Genomic DNA, 5,876 nt, shown 5'->3' with positions numbered 1-5,876 from the left:
ATTATAGATCATTTCCAACAAAACATTCTAGTAAAGTTTTTATCACACAAAAAATAACAAAGTGATGAAATGAACTTCAGCTCAACCACTCTTCAGCGTTGGAAATGCTTGCTTTGAACCAGAAGTGATTCTCCGGGAAGGGCCAGCTACTGTCAATCTCGAGACCAACGCAGGACTGATCATCAAAGCTAAAGCGGCCTATGTCAGGACCCATATTGGGATGGTAGGGAAGCATAGTAATGTCCGAGGTATAGATACAATTGCTTCTCATAAATGGTAGTAACCTTGTGTCAACAGCAGCTGGATCGCCTTCCACTATCATTGGATAGTTTTGTCCAAGGAAGAGCAAGTTTCCTCCAAGACTTTCAATACTGAACCAGGGATAAGGTGTTGGCGCTAGTACACTAGTATCCATCCCGAATACCCTGCAATGGATGTTGGAATAGGTCCGGAGAGTGCGACCATACGAGACAACACCTGCTTCCTTAGTAACATCAGCAGCGCCCCGTATGCAGACAAGAAGAGGTGATCCATCGTAATAAGTTGCCAGGCGCCACTAAGTATATGGGTCCTTCTCGTCCTCATGCTCGTGAATAAAATTTTCAAGTATAGGTGGTGGAATGTTCACAGGACCTTGGAAACACAAGAAGGTTAATTAGTAAATGGAAACTAGCTAACCCGCATGCATGTGGATGAAACAATTATAATTACGGTGGAAGACAAACATACTGAAATCATAAGGATTCCATGGAAAAATAGTGCCACGAGTTGTGGCATCAAACACAAGACCCTCGTATTGAATTGCATCACAGTACTCATCCGTGTATAGAAACTGATTTTTGAGCAATATCCATTGGGTCGAACCATGAAGGACGGTGTCGTGAAATTGTCACGGCAGATGTCCTAGTGTGAGGACTTTGTCGTGAGGCCAACGCATCTATGTGATAGCTTGAGAGGGGTTGATCGGGACGAGAGACGCAACACACAAGACAAGGATTTAGACAGCTTCGGGCCCCGGGAAACATCACCCGGTAATAGCCCTACATGTTGTTTGTGGCTAGATCTCATTATGCTCATGAGGGAGACACCGTAAATCTGGCTCTCCTCTCTTTGTGTCTAGCCTTAATGATTCTTTTTCTGTCCCTCTTGGGGTGCCCTGCCCCTCCTTATATATGTTGAAGGGGCGGGTCACATGACTAGTCCTATTAGGATTAGGATTACTCTATTACAAGTGGAGTCCTAGTCTTGCTTCCTTTGTAGGAGAATATTCCTTATGTCTTTCTTCTTAAGCCGGCTCATCATAACGTGAGCCGGCCTTCTAGGCCTTGGGCTTTGTCATCCATCTGAAACACCCGTCGGGTCACCAATGAGTCTACAGGCTCGTGAGTCGTCACACCAGTGAACCGCCAGACATGTGAGTCGCCAATCCTCTAGCGGGTTACCAATGAAACACCAAGTCCGGCTGGGTCATACCGCGGGGTATATCCCCAACATTAGCACCTAGTTTAATTTGGATCTATCCATGTTAAATTGATCTGCAATATAAACACAAGAGCAAATTTGACAGGTTGTGATCCGGGTTAAATATTCGTGTAAGTCGGCACCTGATCATCCTTAAGTCCTTGTCATTTCCTACTTCTAGAAAATATGGGTCAATAGGTCGGCTTCATAATCAACTTGCTTGTAAAAGAAATATTGTAAATAAAGAATCCATTTGAGTCGGTCTTCAATGCTCTGACTTGATAAAAATATTGGTCTTCAAATATTCAACTGATATTCAGCTGGCTTGAAGATGTAGAACTTGCCGATTTATGATTGCCAAAATTGTCGGGTTATAAACAAATGATGCCGGGTCATGTAATTGTTGTTGATGCCGGGTTAATCTTATGATGACGCTGGGTCATATACTTTGCAGATTTCTCCGATAATAATATAATATCTGATTTGCTCAAAACTGAGAATTTGAAGTTATTCCTCCCTTATATGCATATCACCTGTAGCCCCCAAGTGACGGGTTGTCATGCTTGCAGCAACCTGGGACTTGTAATTGCCTTATGCTCATAAAAATTTCGACCAGTGTAGCCCCCAAGGGTCGGGTCATTATGCAATAATGAGCAGGGACTTTGTAAATATGATCATGTAAACTTGAGCAACAACATTTAGCCCCCAAGGGCCGGCTCAGCAAGATATTACTGAGCTGGGACTTTGTATATTCTTCATTGATAATAACATCATATGATGTAATCTCCACCATGGGGCTTGAATTTTTGACAGGAGCAATTGGTAGCCCCCAAGGGCCGGCTCATTACAATGGGATGAGTCGGGTCATCGATAAGTTGATCAAAAAATGACTTCACATTAGCCCTGAAGTGCCATGGTGCATGCTGGCAGTGACATGGGACTTGCATATTTGATGTAATCTCAATTTGAATAATGTAGCCCCCAAGTGCCAGGTCGTAAGCCTGCAGCGACTCGGGACTATTCCCTCCATTGTAAAAATAAATCATGTCCATTAATAAAATAATAACCATTGCGCTGGAGCGATTTTGAAGACCTCCATCATAATATTGTCTATTGATAACCATAACAAAAATCCATCCATGTTGGCTATTAAAGATTTGAATAATACAATCCGGTTTGGAAAACCGGTTCCTGTGATATTGAATCGTACTGCCGGTTTAGGATACCTATGCAGTAAGGGTGATAACCCAATCTTTAGAAGCCAAAACTTCCAAATGTTTATGATTGTCATATGATGGCGACTTATCATCCAAAGTCAAGCCGGGTTAATCAAAACCACATATATGCTTCAGATATGAACAAAAAGTCTCAAGACAAACCCAAAAGACTATTTTCAAAAAACTTAAGTCAAACAAAAAGAAAAAAGTGAGGCTTATGATTCGAATACGATCAGTAAGCCGGACCAAAAGGGGTTAAGCTAGTATTCGAATATGATCGGGAAGCCCCCTTGTCATTTTGACGTTGCGCCGATCAAGAGGGTACCGACATCTATCTTCTCTTTGGTTCCAATACAACCTATGTTTGAACAGGAAGCCCCCAAATGACCTTGAGGGTTTTTTAACGACTCTAATTCGAATACGATCAAAGTCGGACCCAAAAGGGGTTAAGCTATGATTCGAATACGATCAAGAAGCCCCCTAGTGGGTTTGGCATTGTGCCGATCAAGAGGGTACCGACAGCTATGTTCTCTTTGGTTCAAATACGACCTATGTTTGAACAGGAAGCCCCCAAGTGACCATATAAGTTTTAGCATTGTGCCGATCAAGAGGGTACCGACAGCTATGCTCGATGAGCAGGAAGCCCCCAGGTGACCATAATAAGATAAGCCGTAAGGCACGATACCCATGTTTGAACCACGCATCAAGGCAGCAAGTTCTCTTTGGCAACCTTTAATTTTTCTGAGAACTCGAACTTGCGAGAGATTAATTCTTTTTGAACAGGAACCTTTAAACCAGATTTGAAAGCTTTGTGGGAAACAGGTTCACCTTGAGCTGGATTTTAAACCGGATATTGAGAGCTTCAGCGCTTTGTGGGACACAGATTTCCCTTGAACCGGAATTTTGAACCAGAATCCTTCTTTTTAAGCCGGAAATTTTCTGACGGCCTTTAAATATTCGCCAATAAGGCAGTAGCCTCTGGGGCCGGGTTATTTTTCTATCCAATGACCCGGAGTTCTTGAATCTGCTTCAAACTGGCAATCATTTACTGACTCATGTCATCATAGCCCCCGAGTCTCAAGGCGACTCAAGGAGTTGGCTTTGAGATTCTCCATATTTACCGTGATATAAACCGGCATAAGTTGTATATCATTGGTGTTGATAGCATGATGTAAATCCACAGAAGGTTGAGGTGACTGCGGTGGGTTATAAATGATCCCGTATGAGCCGTGTCAGCAACTCGGCCAATGGTTCCTTCCAACTGGCTATTTGAAGTTAACCAAACTATAGTGGCGGCGACTTTCATGCCTGCCCATTGATCCATCTAGTGCAAACGGTGGTTATGATCATTTTTCTCCAATTTGAAAGAAAACCAGGCTACCCAAGCTGTGACTTGCTTTATACTCAATAAACAGCTCATGCGGACAGGTGCAGCCCGGTGTGTTGATGTAGACCAGGCCGCGAGAGACGGACTGTAACGCCCCGTATATAACTTGCCATATTTGTATTCCAACTCTTGCCATTTTCGGCACTAAGTTATGATATTCCCTTGTGGTTGGGTTTTGTCTTCGTTTTGCTTTTTGTCCATGTCATGCATCTCATATCATGTCATCATGTGCATCGCATTTGCATACGTGTTCGTCTCATGCATCCGAGCATTTCCCTGTTGTCCGTTTTGCATTCCGGCACTCCTACGTCCTCCGGCGTCCCCTTTTGCTTCTTTTCGTGTGCGAGTGCTAAACGTTCTCGGATTGGATCGAGACTTGACAAGCGTCCTTGGTACACCACCGGTAGACCGCCTGTCAAATTTTGTGCCATTTGGACTTTGTTTGATACTCCAACGGTTAATCGAGGAACCGTAAAGGCTGTAACACCCTCGATGCGACTATAGCTCCCACGTGTCGAGGCACGACTTAGAGACATAATCGCATTGAAGGCATATGTCACAAGTTAGGCAATCTTCACAACATCCCATGTAATATGATAATAAAAGGGAGATAACATAGTTGGCTTACACTCGCCACGTCAATCAAGTACATTAATAACATTACATCATCCAAACACTCATGGCCCGACTACGGCGCCAAATAAAAGAGAACCCAACATGCGACACGGTCCCAATCACCCCCAACTGGGCACCACTACTGATCATCGGGAAAGGAAACATAGTATCGTTGAGAGTCTTCGTCGAACTCCCACTTGAGCTCACACGCGTCTCCTGGAGCGGAATCATCAGGCCCTGCATCTAGTGTAATAGTAATTTGTGAGCCACAGGGACTCAGCAATCTCGTACTCTCGCGATCAAGACTATTTAAGCTTATAGGTATGGCAAGGTAATTATATGGAGCTGCAGCAAGCGACTAGCAAGTATGGTGGCTAACTTATACGCAAAAGAGAGCGAGAAGAGGAGGCAAAGCACGAGCGAGAAACTAGAGAACAACCTGCGCAAACATTACTCCAACACCGTGTCCACTTCCCGGACTCCGCCGAGAAGAGGCCATCACGGTAACACACTCGGTTGATACATTTTAATTAAGTTAAGGTTCAAGTTATCTACAACCGGACATTAACAAATTCCCATCTGCCCATAACCGCGGGCACGGCTTTCGAAAGTTCAATCCCTGCAGGGGAGTCCCAACTTAGCCCATGACAAAGCTCTCACGGTCAACGAAGGAATAGACCTCCTCCCAAGACGTTCCGATCAGACTCGGTATGTCGGTAACTCAAGACACTTCGACAGGTTAAAACAAGACCAGCAACACCGCCCGAATGTGCCGACAAATCCCGATAGGAGCTGCACATATCTCTTTCTCAGGGCACACTCAGATAAGCAATCCATACAACTAAAACCAGCCCTCGAGTTTCCCCGAGGTGGCGCTGCAAGGGGCTCTAGTTCGGACCAACACTCAGAGGAGCACTGGCCCGGGGGGGTTAAAATAAGATGACCCTTGAGCCTGCAGAACCCAAGGGAAAGAAAAGGCTAGGTGGCAAATGGTAAAACCAAGGTTGGGCATTGCTGGAAAAGCTTTAATCAAGGCGAAATATCAAGGGGTTCCCATTATAACCCAACCGCGTAAGGAACGCAAAATCCGGGAACATAACACCGATATAACGGAAACTAGGGCGGCAAGAGTGGAACAAAACACTAGGCGAGAGGCCGAGCCTTCCACCCTTTACCAAGTATATAGATGCATTAAG

This window comes from Triticum dicoccoides, chromosome 6A, assembly GCF_002162155.2.
Source record: "Triticum dicoccoides isolate Atlit2015 ecotype Zavitan chromosome 6A, WEW_v2.0, whole genome shotgun sequence".
Classification (NCBI taxonomy): domain Eukaryota; kingdom Viridiplantae; phylum Streptophyta; class Magnoliopsida; order Poales; family Poaceae; genus Triticum; species Triticum dicoccoides.
Note: the sequence above shows the minus strand (reverse complement) of the source record.